Raw genomic sequence first — 18,378 nt, forward strand, 5'->3', positions numbered from 1 at the left:
ACAGTAGCCAAAACACGGAAACAACCAAAGTGTCCATCAACAGATGAATGAATAGAGACAACTTGGGGTGTGTGTGTGTGTGTGTGTGTGTAATATACATATATTATATTATTCAGTCATAAAAAAGAATGAAATCTTGCCATTTGCAACAACATGGATGAACCTAGAGATTATCATACTAAGTAAGTCAGACAAAGACAAATATCATATGATATCACTTATATGTGGAGTCTAAAAAATGATACAAAGAACTTATTTAGATAACAAAACAGACTCACAGACATAGAAAACAAACTTATGGTTACCAAAGGGGAAGAGTGGGGAGGAACAAATTATGAGTTTGAGATCAGTAGATACAACCTACCACATATACAATATATGAACAACAAGGACCTACTGTATAGCACAGGGAACTATACTCAATATCTTGTAATAAACTATAATGGAAAAGAATCTAAAAAAGAATAAATAAATATATATATGCATATATAAAACTGAATCACTTTGCTGTACACTGGAAACTAACACAACATTGTAAATCATCTATATTTCAACAAGTAAAATAAAAAAATAATTATTGATAGCTATGTGCCTACTGCCGTTTTGTTACTTATTTTCCAGTGTGTGTTTGTTTTGGTAGTTCTTTCTTTGTTATTTTAGTCTCTTTCCCTCATAGTTTGATGATTTTCTTTATTGTTATGCTTGGTTTCCTTTCTCTTTGTTTTCCTATATATCTATTGTAGGTTTTTGGTTTATAGTTATCATGAGGCTCAAATATATTGATCTATATATTTATATTTATTTGCTTTAAACTGTCATTCAAGTTCAAACACATTGTAAAAGCTCTACATTTCTTACTCCCTGACATTTTGGTTTTGACATCCTATTTTACATTTTTTGTGTATCCTTAACTACTTATTGTATAGTTGATTTTATGACTTGTCTTTGAATGTTCATACTAACTTTTTAGTGATTGATCTACTGCAATGTTGCAAGTGAGGATTTTTTCCTCTATCTATAGTGAGGTTATTTTTCTCTTATATTTTTTCTTGTTATGGTCTTCATTTTTTGCTTAAAGAAGATTCTTTGCTGTTTCTTTTAAGGCTGATTAGTGGTGATGAGCTCTTTCAGTTTTTGTTTGTGTGGGATACGCCTCATCTCTCAAACTGAACTGACAGCCTTGCAGGGTAGATTATCCTTGGTTGTAGGTTTTTTCCTTTCAGTTCTGTAATTATATCTTGCCACTACCTTCTGGCCTGCAAAATTTCTGCAGAAAAAATCACTTGATGGCCTTATTGTGGTTCCCTTGTATATTACTCTTTGTTTTTCTCTTGCTGCCTTTAGAATTCTCACTTTAACTTTTGCTATTTTAAGTATGATATGTCTTGGAGTGGGTCTCCTTAGCTTCATCTTGTTTGGGACTCTCTATGATTCCTGTACCTGGATATCTGTTTCCTTCTTCAAGTTAGGAAAGTTTTCAGCCACAGTTTCATCAAATATATTTTCTGGCCCTTTCTCTCTCTCTTCTCCTTTTGGGACCCCTATAATGAGAATGTTAGTATGCTTGATCTTGTCCCAGAGGTCCCTTACACTATCCTTCTTAATTTTTTTTAAATTTTGCTGTTCTGATTGAGTGATTTCCAGTATTCTGCTTACCAGGTAGCATATGCATTCTTCTGTGTCACCTAATTTGTTGTTAACTTCTTCTAGTGTATTTTTCATTTCAGCTTTATTTCTTCAATGCTGATTGGTTCTTTTTTATATTTTCTAGTTCTTTGTTGAATTCCTCACTGTGTTCCTCTACTGTTCTACCAGGGTGTGCTGGCAGTTGCCACCTTGGTGGAATGTAGGGCTGGAGTTAGTGGGGCTAGAACTGGAGTCTGGTGAAAGCCAGGGCTTCTCCCAGGCAAGATTGTAGTCAACGCCACATTGAGGGGGCATAGCGAGGGCCTGAGGGGCTACAGCAGGAGTCCTGAGGGAGTTGGGCTTCTCCTCAGAGTGATGATGGTCTCTATGTTGGTTGGGGGTGGGGCCAGGGCCAAGGGGCTGGAGCCACAGTTCTGTGCTAGCTTTGCTTCTTCCTGGTGCATGCCATGGTGTTCTCTACCTTGGCCAAGAATAGGGTGGAGAAAAAGGAGCTGGAGCAGAAGCCTAGTGCAGGCTGGGGGAGCATGCTTGGGTGGTCCTCTGGCCAGCCAGAGCACCAGGAAGTTTTCAATTTATTGTTTCTGCAGGGGGACTGGGAGCAAGCAGTTCTGTGCATGCACCCTTGAAGACCAGAGTCTCAGTTTCCTACAGATCTCTGGTAAGCCCCACTGGTTTTCCAACCAGCCAAGGGGGTTAATCTTCCTGGTGCAGACCCCATGCCTTGGGTGCCCAGTGTGGGGCTTGAGCCTCTCACCCCTTAGCAAGATCCCAGATGATATCCCCCCCTCTTCTGGGTCACCCACCAGTGGTATAGGTCCTGACTAGATCACTTCTCCCCTCCTACCACAAGACTCTGTGAGGTTCCTTCTTTATAATCTTGGTTGTAGAAAAGCTATTATGCTAGTCTTCATGTCATTCTCAGAGAGAGTTGCTCTATACATAGTTTGATGTGTTTGTTAGGGGAGGTGAGCTCAGGGTCTTCCTACTCCATCATCTTGATTCCACCTGCCTCCCAACAAAACCTCCACAATTTTCTATTTCACCTAAGTGTAATTTCACTTGAAGCTGTATCTCTTCTTCAGTTTCTTTCCTCAGTGTCTTATCGTTTTCAGTGCACAAGTCTTTCACCTCCTTGGTTAAATTTATTCCTAAGTATTTTATTCTTCCTTATGTAATTGTAGATGGGATTGTTTTCTTAATTTCTCTTTTGGACAGTTTGTTGTTAGTGTATAAAAATGAAACAAATTTTTGTATATTGATTTTGTATTCTGAAACCTTACTGAATGTGTTTCTTAGTTCTAACAGCTTTTTGGTGCAGTCTTTAGGATTTTCTTCTTAAAGAATCTTGTCATCTGCAAATAGTGACAGTTTTACTTCTTCCTTTCCAATCTGAATGCCTTCTTTCCTTCAGTTCTTTGTTCCTTCCTTTCTGCCTGATTGCTGTGGCTGGGACTTCTAACACAGTGTTTAATAAAAGTGGCAAGAGTGGGTATCCTGTCTTATGCCTAATCTTAGAGGAAAAGACTTTAGCTTTTCATAGTTGAGTCTAGTGTTACCTGTAGGTTTGTAATCTACAGCTTCTATCATGTTGAGGTATGTTCCCTGTGTACCTACTTTGTTGAGAGTTTTTCTAATAAATGGATGCTCAATTTTGTCAAATGCTTTTCTGCATCTAGTGAGATAATCATATGGTTTTTAGCCTTTATTTCGTTACTGTGGTATATCATGTTGATTAATTTGTGGATATTGAACCATACTTGCTACCCTGGAATGAATCCTAAAAATAAATCATGACTAAATGATCCTTTTAATGTATTGTTGAATTTGGTAAGCCAATATTTTGTTGAGGATTTTTGCATCTATGTTCATTAAGGATATTGACTTATAATTTTCTTTTTTTTGTACTGTCCTTATCTGGTTTTGGTTGACCTTACAAAAAAAGTTTGAAAGTGTTCCTTCCTCTTCAAACTTTTTGAACAGTTTTTGAAGGATAGGTAGTAAATCTTCCCAGAATGCTTGATAGAATTCACCAGTAAAACCATCCATTCCTGGACTTTCAGTTATTGGGAGGTTTTTGAATGCTGATTCAATATTCTTGCTAGTAATCAGTCTATTCAGATTTATTCAGATTTTCTTTTTTTTATGAAAAGACTGTGTTTTGAGAAATTTATCCATTTCTTCTAGGTTGTACAATTTGTTGTCATAAAATTGTTCACAGAAGTTTCATGATCCTTCATATTTCTGTGGTGTCAGTTGTAACTTCTCCTCTTTCCTTTCTTATTTTGTTTACGTGAGCCCTATCTCTTTTCATTTTGACTAGTCTAGCTTAAGGTTGGACAATTTGGTTTATCTTTTCAAAGAACCAGCCCTTAGTTTTGTTGATCTTTTCATTTTTTTAGTCTCTATTTCACTTTTTTTCTACTTTGATCTTTATTCCCTTCCTTCTACTAATTTTGGGCTTCATTTGTTCTTCTTTTTCTAGTTTCTGTAGGTATAATGTTAGATTGTTCTTATGAGATTTTTCTGATTTGTTGAGTTTGTTCTGTATTGATATGCATTTCCCTCTTAGAACTACTTTTGCCATATCCTATAGATTTTGGTATATTGTATTCTGTATTCATTTGTCTCTCTATATTTTTTTATTCCTTTTTTTGATTCTTCAGTGAGCCATTGATTATTCAGCAGCATGTTCTTTAATCTCCATACATTTGCAATATTTCAGTTTTCTTTTTGTAATTGATTTCTAGTTTCATATCACTGTGGTCAGAGGTGATGCTTGAAAGAATTTCAGTCTTTTAAAATTTATTAATACCTATTTTGTGGCTTAACATATGATCTATCCTAGAGAATGTTCCATGTACACTTGAGAAGAATTTGTATCCTGCTGCTTTTGGATGAAATATTTCACATGTATCTATCAAGTCTATCTGGTCTAGCATGTCATTTAAGGTCATTTCATTTAAGATCCACATTTCCTTATTGATTTTCTGTCTAGATGATCTAGCCATTGATTTGAAATGTTAAAGCCCCCTACTGTTATTGTATTGCTGTCAATTCCTCCCTTTAAGTCTTTTAATATTTGTTTTATATATTTTGGTGTTCCTATGTTGGGTGTTTATATACTTATAAATGTTTTATCTTCTTGCTGGATTGACTCCTTTATCATTAGGCAATACTCTCCTTTGATTTTCATTACAGTCTTTGTGTTAAAGTCTATTTTATCTGATGTGAGTATAACTAGACCAGCTCTATTTTTGTTTCCATTTGCATAGAATATCATTTTCCATCCCTTCATTTTCGGTCTCTGTGTGTCCTTACTTCTGAAGTGAGTCTCTTATAGGTTCCATATAAATGGGTCCTGTTTTTTATTCACTCAGCCGCTCTATGTCTTTCAATTGGAGAGTTTTGTCCATTTACAGTTAAAGTAATTATTGCTTCAATGTATTACTGCCATTTGTTAATTGTTTTGTGGCTGTTTGTGTAGTTGCTCCCTATTCCTTTCTTCTTCTCCTTCTCTTCCATTGTGGTTTGATGGCTTTCTTTACTGTTATGCTCAGATTCCTTTCTCATTTTCTTTTGCATATTTACTATGAATATTTGCTTTGTGGTTTCCATGAGGTTTACCTATAACATCCTATATATGATCTATTTTAAATGATAGCACCTTATTGTTAAACACATTCCAAAATTTTACCTTCTCCCCTACATTGTTTTACATTTGATGCATCATTTTATATCTTTCTATTTTATAAATCCCTTAACTACTGTAGTTTTAGTTAATTTTACTATTTTTATATTTTTAGCCCAGGAAATTCTCAAGCTACTGTCTCTGCCTTGGGACTAAGAGCTCGTGAGTCTGTGTGTGAGCCCTTCAGAAGAAGACTCTCAGTTTCTTACAGCCCTCTGGCTCTCTCAGACATAAGCCTTGCAGGTTTTCGAAGCCAGTCATTTTAGGGGCTCACCTTTCCAGTGCAGTTCCCGTGGGCTGAGGCATCCAATATGTAGCTCAAATCCCTTGCTCCTCAGAAAGGAGCTCTGTATTTGTGATACCCCTCCCACTTGGGTTGCTGTGCTGGTGGCAGGGGTCCTGGCAATACTATGAGTCTGTTCTTTCTGGCTGTCTCAATGTGGCTCCCCCCTCATCTTTTTTTGTTTCTTGTTGTGAAAGAGCTGTTTTCTCAGTCTAAAGATCTTTTTTAGAGAGAAATGTTCATTATGTATCTGTAGCTTTGGTGTGTTTGTGGGAGGAGCTTAATACCTTAATCACCATTTTGAACACTTCTTGATCACTCTAAACTTTTTATCAGGTAAATCATTTATCTCCATTACACTAAGTTTTTTTTCCCCCTGCAGTTTTCTCTTATTCTTTCATTTAGAACATATTCCTCCATTTCCTCATGTTGTTTTGTCTCTGTGTTTTGTTTGTTTGTTTGTTTTTGTATTAGGCAAAATAATACCTCTCCTAGTCTTGAAGGAGTGGTCACAGGAAGACTAGGGGTGTGTTTCAGTCTGCTGTCCCTGTGGTGCCTTGTGGGTGGGAGCCTGTCAAGAACTCTCTCTCCAACTGTTTCAGTACTCTGGGTCCCAGAAATGCAAGCCCTTGGCCACCAGTGCCAGGCATTCAAGGGACATCCCCTGTGTGGACTCCATGTTTGCCAGCTTTGGCAGGGCCACTAGCAGTGGGGAATGTACCTGGCCACAGCAAGCCTGCTTGCCAGCTTGAGCAGCGCCATGGAAGGGGTCATAATATTCTTAACATAAAAAGAGTTCTTATGAATCAATAAGAAACAGATCAACATGGGGAAAATGAACAAAGGGCAAAAAGAGAAAATTTCTAAAAGGATAATTGTAAGTAAGTGCTCAATTATCATGTAAAAAATTTCATCTTAAAAAATGCTCATCTTCAGTAGCAGTCAATGAAATGCATATTCAAACAGTAATAAAATACTATTTTTCATCTATCAATCTGGCATTTTTTTAAAAAAAATGATAGTAGTGATGGTGAGGGTGCTGGGAAATCAGTTCTCTGAATTGCTGGTGGGAGTGCAACTTGATAGTACCTTTATTGAGAGCAATTTTACAATATGAATCAAAAGCCTTAATGTCTTATACTTCTAACATAGTAATTCCAATCCTAGAAATTTATCATGAGGAAACAATTATGGATGTGTAGAAATATAGAAATGTTTATGACAACTCTATTCATAATGGTAGGAACACAAAATAATTTCAATGTCAGGAAAAAAAGGAGATTGAATATGGTATAAAATGCCCAAAAGAAGGAAATAATGTCCCATTAAAAATTATGCTGCAAAGAACATTTAATGAGACAGAAATGCTTTATAAATATGCTGTTAAATTAAAAAATAAATAAATACAAGCTACAAACTATTTGTTTATGTCTGGTGTAAATGTATAGAAAAAAGTCTGAAAAGACATTCTGCAATATTTACAGTAGTATATCTGAGTGGAGGGAATGCCAATCATTTTTATTTTTAATTTACATTTATCTATATTTCCTATGTTGCTTAAAGTATATAGATACTATTTTTATAATTAGAAAAATAAGATTTATAAAGGAATGAAATGCACCCTGATCTCAAGGCACTTATAATTCCACAGCTTATGACAGCACAAAACATTTTTTATTGGTCATAAATCAGAGGGTTTTTTTTTTTTTTGGTGAAAACCACAATTTTTTATTTAAAGGTATTCATTAAATATAGACCTAAATGTGATTTAACTTTCGCATTTTGCATTTCTATAATAATTCTACCTAATAAAACTGAAAAAGGAAAAAAAAGCATTTCTCTATTTGCACCTGAGGATACCTAAAAAAATTTTCTCTTCTTGACTACCCAGAAATTTTGACATCAAAAAATTGAATCCATGTTTTAATCAATCAAACTTGAAGTGTGAATTGTTAATGTGGACTTGAAGCACTGTGAAATTTTAAGATGAAGAGAAATTTAGATCTACAATCTTATTGAAGTAAAAACATTCTTTCATCTTACTGAAGTTTAAGATGATTTCTTAGAAAAATTCTACAGCTTTCAACAGTAACCTGATTTACTCTTGTCAACATTTCAAATGTTGAATCTATTGGGACTAAAGACCAAATGAGAAATTGATGTCCTACCAAAAGACTGAACATTAAGTCCCGCTTGAGACACTGAGAGTGATTTTGGTTCAATTCTATTAATGTAAAGCCCAGGAAACCCAACTGACAGAAGGGAGAAGCAGAGGACGGAAGTGGAGGTAGTCCAATGTAGAATGATACAGTATCTTTTTTGACTTGTATAATAAACAGAATACCAAATACGGTTTCAGAAGACCTGTCTGAGTTTGAATTCCATCTCTATCACATACTGCATGTGAGATTCTAGGCAAGTAACTACTTTTTGAAGCCTAAGTTTCCTCTTTCGTAAAATAAGGATTAAAAACACTCTAACAGAATTATTGAGATTAACTGCTTTTAACATTGGAAAGCTTGAGACGGGGCCAAGATGGTGTTGTAGTAGGATGCTCGTAGCTCACCCTCTCCCACAGATACACCAAGACGCACATCCACGGACCCACTCAGCCAACCAGAGCACCTGCTGAACTCCCAAAGAACACCGTCCTCTTCAAAAGACAAAGACGCCAAAAATCTGGTAGGAGAAAGGAAAAACAGAAAGACGAAAAGGCAGAACACTGCGGGACCGGTCCCACGGGGAGGGAGCGGCAAAGGACAACTTGCGCTTGTTCGCTGGGTCTCCCCCTCTCCAATGGAGAGGCCAGCGGGACAGAGGGGGAGCCTCCAAGGCTCGGATCTGTACAGAGCAGCCCTTGACCGACAGAACTAAGTCAAAGGGCACAGATGATCCCTGCGACACCCAGCCGGAGACCCCAGCTGGGAGCTGGGGGCCGGGACACGCTGCCTGAGCCAGGTGGAGGACAGAGACAGCTGCGTTGAGGCAGGGGGCTGCGCAACGTGGATGAATGGGTGCACATGGCAGAACAACCTGGGCCCTCCATGAAACAGCACGGCTGATGTGCCCTGGGGGGAAGGGTGCATACCCCCATATCTGAAAACCCACGGAAGGTTTTCGGCGACGAGAGGCGGGGCTCAGGCATGGCAACCATATCCTCCATAGCTTTGCACCCAGGTGGGGGCGGGGGCGAAACCTGAATCCGCGCCTGGGGGCTGGGCAGCCTCAAAGGCCAGACAGTGACCTGCTTGCAGCCTGAGTCAGATAGGATCCTTCCGCCCTGGTGCCTCACAAAGTTCGCACCTCCAGGACAAACAAGGAGCTGAGTTTGGACACACAGCAGGGGCGGGGCTGTTCTAAGGCAGAGTGCACAGAGTGACGGAGCGTGCAGCGGCACGGAGCCGTGGAGCTACCGGCACCAGGAGATGGTGGGTGGCCCCCCGCCTTTCCGGCAGGAACGCTGTCTGGGGAGGGGGCACAATCTGCTTGCTGACAGGCACTGGGAGCAGCACAGACGAGGGTGCCAACGGAGGGCCTCTGGAAACAGCAAGCTGAGCTTGCGAAACAGGGCGAAGACAGAAAGACTTCTCATTAAGAGCACACAGTCTCCAGAACACCCCCTCCCCTCCTTTTCTTTTTTAATCTGTTTTTACCTGTTGTATTTTCTATTACCTTTTTAATTTTTACTTTTTAAACAATTATATATCCTCCCAGTTTTAATTCCTTTTAAATCTTTCTTTTAAAATATTATTTAAAAAAATTCACGTCATGTCATTTTCCTCTCTCTTGGTTTTGATCTCCTGTTATTGATTATACACAGGTTTCAGATATATTTTTTTCCCTTTTCTCCTATTTTAAAGGTTTTTAAGAGACGTCTCAACCCGATTGCTATTCTGTTTCAACTTGCTCTTCAATTATTCATTATACAGTTTTCAAAACTTTTATCCTCTTTTTCAAAATTCTCTCTTTATCATCTTTTTTATCTGTTCTATTTTTATTACCTTTTTATTTTCTACTTTCTAAACAATTATATATGCTTTTACTTTTAATTCCTTCTTAAATTTGTCTTTCAAAGTAGTTATATTATTACTATGTTTTAAAAATCCACCTGATTTCATTTTCATTTCTTTTGGTTTTGATCTCCTGTTATTGATTATAAATAGGTTTCAAATATCGTTTTTTGATCTTTTTTTCCTTTTTTTTAAGGGTTTTAAAAAAAGACATCTCAGCTCAAATACTAGTCTGATTCAAATTGCACTTCTATAACTTATTATAAACTGTTTTCAAACCTTTTTTTCTCCCTTCTTTTAAAAGTATCTTTCTCTCTCTCTCCTTTTTTAATTTTGAAGTTTATTCCTACATAGGCATTAGATAGATAAATAAATAAACTCCTTTAAGGACCACAATAGATAACTGATACTCCGTAAGCCACAGTGCCAGAGAGATATGAGCAAGATGAAGAAGCAGAGAAACCATTCCAAATTAAAAGAACAAGAGAAATTCCCTGAAAGAACGATCAATGAAATAGACATCGATAACCTACTAGATCAAGATTTCAAAAAAGGAGTGATCAAAGTATTGAAGGAATTAAAAGAGATAGTGTTTAGAGATATAAAATATGTCAAAAATGAAATTGAAGCTATAAAGAAGAGCCAAGTAGAATTGGTAAACTCATTGGCTGAAATGAGAATGGCTCTAAAGGCTGTGCAAAGCAGACTAGATAATGCAGAAGAACGAATTAGTGACCTAGAAGACAGGACAACAGAAAGCACCCAGTCAGAACAACTGCAAGATAAACAAATAAAAACAAATGAAAGCAACATAAGGGACCTATGGGATAATATAAAGCGTGCCAATCTTTGCATAATAGGAGTCCCAGAAGGGGAAGAAAGAACAAAGGGGATTGAAAAGGTTTTTGAAGAAACCATGACTGAAAACTTCCCAAACTTAAAGAAGAAATCAGATATCCAAGTACAGGAAGTTCAAAGGGTCCCAAACAGGAAGAACCCAAACAGACCCACACCAAGACATATAATCAACATGGCCAGAGTCAAGAATAAAGAAATGATCCTAAAGGCAGCAAGAGAAAAGCAAACAGTAAGTTACAAGGGAACCCCCATAAGGCTCTCAGCTGATTTCTCTACACAAACACTACAGGCCAGAAGGGAGTGGCAAGATATATTCAAGGTCCTGAATGAAGAAAAGATGCAGCCTAGGATACTTTATCCAGCAAGGCTATCCTTCAGGATAGAAGGAGACATAAAGAATTTCACAGACAAGCAAAAACTACAAGAGTTTAGCAACACTAAACCCATGCTGAAAGAAATATTGAAAGGTCTACTCTAAATAGAAAAGCAGCAGGATGCTACAGAAATGAGAAACTCATAACTGGAAAGGTGCTAGCTCATGAATTACAAATAAAATAAACACGAAATTGTAAAAGAAGACATCTAAATCATTAGGAGTGGGAGAGGGAAGCAAGAAAATATACAGTTTTTTTTTCTTTGTTAAATTTTTTGTTTTCGGTAGGATGGGTTCGAGATATACTAATGGGCTAATAGACTTACAGAAAAGGGTAACCACAAGCCAAAAACTTACAAGGGAGTCACAAAAACTAAATAAAATCCATGATAATACAAAGGAAAATTACCAAACCACAGAAGGAAGAAGAAAGGAACAAAGAGGAAACACCAAATAAACTGCAAAGATAAGTTCAAAATGGCAATAAACACACATCTATCATTAATTACTGTAAATGTTAATGGACTAAATGCTCCAGTCAAAAGACATAGAGTGGCAGACTGGATAATAAAACAAGAACCTTCAATATGCTGCATACAAGAGACCCACTTTGGGGAGAAGGACATGTCTAGATTGAGAGTGAAAGGATGGAAAAGGATATTCCATGCAAATGGAAAAACCAAAAAAGCAGGTGTTGCAGTACTGATTTCAGACAAAATAGACTTTAAAGCAAAGGCCATAAAGATAGATAAAGAAGGACATTTTATAATGATTAGAGAAATGATACAAGATGAGGATATTATACTCGTTAATATATATGGACACATATAGATTGAGATTGAAAGGACTGAAAAGGATATTCCATACAAATGGAAAAACCAAAAAAGCAGGTGTTGCAGTACTGATTTCAGACAAAATAGATTTTAAAACAAAGGCCATAAAGAAAGATAAAGAAGGACATTTTATAATGATTAAAGGAGTGATACAAGATGAGGACATTACACTCATTAATACATATGCACCCAATATAGGAGCACCTAAATACATAAAACAATTACTAACAGAGATAAAGGGGGATATTGATGGGAATACAATCATAGTTGGAGATTTTAACACCACATTAACATCACTAGACAGATCTTCCAGACAGAAAATAAGTAAGGCAACAGAGAAACTAAATAATACAATAGAAAAATTAGACTTGGTGGATATTTTCAGAGCATTACACCCCCCAAAAATAGGATATACATTCTTTTCAAGTGCACATGGAACATTTTCTAGGATTGATCATGTACCTGGGCACAAAAGAAACCTCAGCAATTTTAAGATAGAAATTATCTCAAGCATTATTACTGACCACAATGCCATGAAACTAGAAATCAACAACAGAGAAATAAAGGAGGAAAAAAGGAAAGCATGGAGATTAAACAATATGCTATTAAAAAACCAATTCAATGAGGAAATCAAAGCTGAAATTAAAAAATAACTTGAGACAAATGATAATGAAAGCACAACCACACAAAATTTATGGGACACAGCAAAGGCAGTGCTAAGAGGGAAGTTTATAGCGATACAGGCCTTCCTCAAAAAAGAGCAATCTCAAATAAATAATTTAACCCACCAACTAAAAGAACTTGAAAAAGAAGAACAAAAACCCCCAAAAGGCAGCAGAAGGAGGGAAATTATAAAGATTAGGGAGGAAATAAATAAAATAGAGATTAAAAAAAAAAAACCATAGAAAAAAATCAATCAAACCAAAAGCTGGTTTTTTTAAAAAAGTAAATAAAATCAACAAACTTCTGGCCAAACTCACAAAAAAGAAAAAAGAGAGAGCACAAATCAGCAAAATAAGAAAGAAAAAGGAGAAAATACAACAAATAAAATAGAAATACAGAATATCATATAAGAATATTATGAAAAACTGTATGTAACCAAACTGGATAACCTAGAGGAGATGAGCAAGTTTCTGGAAACATACAGTCCACCAAGATGGAATCAAGAAGAAACTGATCACTTGAACAAACCGATCACTAGAAATGAAATCGAAATAGCCAAAAAAAACCTCCCTACAAATAAAAGTCCAGGACCGGACACCTTCACCGGGGAATTCTACCTAACATACAAAGAAAAACTCATACCAGTCCTTCTCAAACTATTCCAGAAGATTGAAAAGGAGGTAATACTCCCAAACTCTTTCTATGAAGCCACCATCACCCTGATACCAAAACCAGGCAAAGACACTACTCAAAAAGAGAATTATAGACCAATATCACTGATGAACATAGATGCCAAAATCCTCACCAAAACATTAGCAAATAGAATCCAACAACACATAAAAAAGATTATACATCATGACCAAGTGGGGTTCATCCCAGGGACACAAGGGTGGTTGAACATACGCAAATCAATCAATGTAATATATTACATCAACAAGAGAAAGGACAAAACCCACATGATCATCTCAATAGATGCAGAAAAAGAGTTTGATAAAATACTACACCCATTGATGATAAAAACTCTCACCAAAGTGGGTATAGAGGGAACATATCTCAACATCATAAAAGCTATATATGACAAACCTACAGCCAGCATAGTACTCAATGGTGAAAAACTCAAAAGCTTCCCACTAAAATCTGGGACAAGACAAGGATGCCCACTATCACCACTCCTATTCAACATAGTCTTGGAAGTCCTAGCCACAGCAATCAGGCAAGAGAGAGAGAGAAAAGGGATCCAAATTGGAAAAGAAGAGGTAAAAGTGTCGCTATATGCCAACGACATGTTACTATATATAGAAAACCCTAAAAGGTTCACACAAAAACGACTAGAGCTGATTGAAGAATTTAGCAAGGTAGCAGGTTACAAGATTAACGTTCAAAAATCAGTTGCATTTCTTTACACTAACAATGAATCAACAGAAAAAGAAAGCAAAGAAACAATCCCCTTTAAAATAGCATCCAAAGTAATAAAATACCTAGGAATAAATCTAACCAAGGAGGTGAAAGAATTATACACAGAAAACTATAAACCACTGATGAAGGAAATTAAAGAAGACTTTAAAAAATGGAAAGATATCCCATGCTCTTGGATTGCAAGAATCAATATTGTTAAAATGGTCACACTGCCCAAGGCAATCTACAGATTTAATGCAATCCCTATCAAATTACCCAGGACATATTTCACAGAACTAGAACAAATCATAATAAAATCTAGATGGAACCATCAAAGACCTAGAATTGCCAAAGCATTACTGAAGAGAAAGAAAGAGGCTGGAGGAATAACTCTCCCAGACTTCAGATAATACTATAGAGCTACAGTCATCAGGACAGCATGGTATCGGTACAAAAACAGACATATCGACCAATGGAACAGAATAGAGAGCCCAAAAATGAACCCACAAACTTTTGGTCAACTCATCTTCAACAAAGGAGGCAAGAATATACAATGGAAGAAAGACAGTCTCTTCAGCAAATGGTGTTGGGAAAACTGGACACCAGCATGTAAAGCAATGAAGCTAGAACACTCCCTTACACCATATACAAAAATCAACTCAAAATGGATCAAAGACTTAAACATAAGACAAGATACAATAAACCTCCTAGAAGAAAATATAGGCAAAACATTATCTGACATACATCTCAAAAATGTTCTCCTAGAACAGTCTACTCAAGCAATAGAAATAAAAGCAAGAATAAACAAATGGGACCTAACGAAACTTACAAGCTTTTGCACAGCAAAGGAAACCATAAGTAAAACAAAAAGACAACCTACGGAATGGGAGAAGATCTTTGCAAATGAAACTGAAAAAGGCTTGATCTCCAGAATATATAAAGAGCTCATACGACTTAATAAGAAACAACCAAACAACCCAATCCAAAAATGGGCAAAAGACCTAAACAAGCAATTCTCCAAGGAAGACATACAAATGATCAATAGGCACATGAAAAAATGCTCAATATCACTAATTATCAGAGAAATGCAAATCAAAACTGCAATGAGGTATCACCTCACACCAGTCAGAATGGCCATCATTCAAAAGTCCACAAATGACAAACGCTGGAGAGGCTGTGGAGAAAGGGGAACCCTCCTACACTGCTGGTGGGAATGCAGTTTGGTGCGGCCACTGTGGAAAACAGTATGGAGATTCCTCAAAAGACTAGGAATAGACTTACCATAGGACCCAGGAATCCCGCTCCTGGGCATATATCCAGAAGGAACCCTACTTCAGGATGACACCTGCACCCCAATGTTCATAGCAGCATTATTTACAATAGCCAAGACATGGAGACAGCCTAAATGTCCATCAACGGATGACTGGATAAAGAAGAGGTGGTATATTTATACAATGGAATACTACTCAGCCATAAAAACCGACAACATAATGCCATTTGCAGCAACATGGATACTCCTGGAGAATGTCATTCTAAGTGAAGTAAGCCAGAAAGAGAAAGAAAAATACCATATGAGATCGCTCTTATGGGGAATCTAAAGAACGAACGAACAAGCAAAGCATAAATACAAAATAGAAACAGACTCATAGACATAGAATACAAAGTTGTGGTTGCCAAGGGGGCAGAGGGTGGGAAGGGACAGACGGGATTTCAAAACTGTAGAATAGATAAACAAGATTATACTGTATAGCACAGGGAAATAAATACAAGATCTTATGGTAGCTCACAGAGAAAAAAATGTGACAATGAATATATATATATATGTTCATGTATAAGTGAAAATTGTGATCTACAGTGGAATTTGACACAACATTGTAAAATGATGATAAATCAATAAAAAATGTTATAAAAAATTTGGAAAGCTCTATATCAATGGTTCCCATGTGAAGGGAATTTTGCTCCCCAGAAGACATTTGGCAGTGTCTGGAGACATTTTTAGTTGCCACAACTGGGAGAGGGTGGATGAATGGAATCTATTGGGTAGAAATGAGGGATGATGCTAAACATCCCATTAATGCACAGATCAGCAATTATCCAATCCCAAAAGTCAATAATCCTGAGGCAAAAAAACCCCTGTTCTACACTCTTTTATAATTATTACTTACTTTTATGCAGTGAGCTACCAGTGACCTTGACTTCCCTACTGTATTCTCTGTCAACAGTTCAGGGTCTTACTAAGAGGTTTCTTCTTCAATCAATCCCCAAGAAATGTAACCACAATAACTGCCTCTTTAAGTACACGGCTTTGTCTAGTTTATCACTCTTCTCTTACCAACACGTACAAATCACATGCCTATAGAGAAAGACTAGTAAACTATGACTTGAACATGAAAAACCCTAGACACCTGACTTCTTTAATTGTATCATTTAAGGGTTCTACTTCATATGAATTGGTAAAGATTTGTGGGTCCCAACAGGAAGACAGGAGCCTGGCATTCAAGAAATAACTGGCAAAATAATGCTGTTGGATTAGGTTGAATACCTGTGCAGCTGCTTCGTGAACAATCATTAACAAGGTCAGAGAATATGCTAGAAACTCACAAAAGCAAAACAGCTATCTGACTAAGCTGTTTGACTTATTAGTATTGTTTTGATTTTTCAGCATCTCAGTTTCTCCCTCTGAAAAATGAGACTTGGGAAGGGGAGTCACAATCATGAACAAGGATGATTTCTGATACTTGCTCTCATCAGTGTTGTCGCTATTGAGGGGACAGGACAGCATGTCTCCCTTTCCTATCCAGGTGAAGAACCATGAAAAAATGAAAATACATGTTTCCTTCATATGTCCTGGATATATGGCTTCACTGCACATGTTCATAAATGAAATAAAATAGATCATCTCCAAATTACCACTGAAAAGTCGACTTAGTTAAGTTAAAAGAATGGAACAGTTAATTCAATGGTCTGAAAAAAAAAATCAAACAGCTGTTTGACTCAGGCTGTGTCTAAATATATAAACTGATCTGGCTGGTTAAGTCAGTCAGTGGTTCATGAAGCTGGTGAAAAGAGATCATTTGAAGAGATGATGCTCTTTTAGTCTCAAAGAGATATAACTTTAACCTGGCTCTAAGTGAATCACAAAATTACGTCTCTCTCTAAAATTATACAGGCAATTATGAATATCCCAATTAATAAAAAGAGAAATGCCTTTATTTGCTCAGTGGACAGGGATATTAGAAACAAGGAGAAGTGCACATGCTATTCAATAGGCATATGATTAAACCTAGATGATTCAGACAGAAATCCTATTCATAGAGAGAGCAATTTATCCCAATGAAATCACCCTTTGTGTTTGGTTGATGCAGAAGGTGCCTTAATTTCTCTGACATATAAAGAAGGTAGATCTTGATGTCCAAATATACCATGCAGAATGTAGGCATTTTCACACATTGTCGTCAGATAAGGAATTGGAGTACATTTTTAAAGACTCTTGGGAGGCCACTGAACTTGGATCATTCTTAGCTAAGTTATCTAAAACACTTCAAATACTTTAAAATAAAACTAATCCCCGCACTGGTGGGTTGAAAACTTTTCCTATCCCCAGGGCACTAAAATAATACCCTTTTGAACAGTAGGTGAAGTATTTTTAGGCGACAGCTCTCTAGTTATAACAAGGCAAGTCAATTTTTAGGAATTAGGGATGCTAATCACAGTGTCTCAAGATGTGCATTGCCGGGGAGTGAAATATAAGACCACAAACTGACATGACTGCAATGTGCTACGCTCCCTCGAAGGAGATGTAAATGGGAGGGAGACTCGGCTTCCTGTCCTGCCACGGCTTGATCCATCATAAAGGTCAAGATAATTGGCCACATACTGCAAAATCAACACCACTCTCTCTCCCCTAGCCTAGCAGATAAATGTAGAAACTCAGCTTCCTGCAGGGCTAAGTGGTGGCTAGCCCAGATGGAGGAGGAGAAGGTCTGAAAATATGCATGTAAGAACACAAGGCCCTGTAATGATGCCATCAAATTTAGCATTAAATATATTTCGCAATCAATTGAGATACTGTAGGTTGCCCCCAAACATGCGTGAAATACTTCCAGGGTCTTACCAGACTGCATACTCTCTCATGTTTATGCCTTTCTAGTGTTTTTGGACTTCAAAAACTCTCAATACTATAAATGTACTTGTGTTAACAAATGGAACTGCAATAAATGCAAATTCTGGTTTAATGTCATTATTAAAGTATAACTATTTGAGAATTCAATTTCCCTGAAATGTCCCATCTTACAACTCAAAGCTAAGGGAGGCATTGACTAAAACAAAGGGTGTCAGAAAATTCACATAAAAGTAAAAAAGTAAGTGAGGTACTAAAAGTTGCCAAATAGATTGAGTTTCATATCTAACAGTAACCTATTACAGAGATTACCAAAGGCATACATTTATTTTAAAATGTGAAGTCCATGATTAAGATGTAAAGTGAACAAGACCATCAATTTATGTCACCATTCAATGGTTGTATACGGGACCTCAGGGGTGTGAAACCTTTGCAGTTACACAAGGACATTGGCTCAGGGGGGCTCTGCATTTGGTTTAATGGTCTGTTGTTGCTGTATTGAAATTCT

The sequence above is a fragment of the Camelus ferus genome, chromosome 1 (assembly GCF_009834535.1).
Source record: "Camelus ferus isolate YT-003-E chromosome 1, BCGSAC_Cfer_1.0, whole genome shotgun sequence".
Taxonomy (NCBI): Eukaryota; Metazoa; Chordata; class Mammalia; order Artiodactyla; family Camelidae; genus Camelus; species Camelus ferus.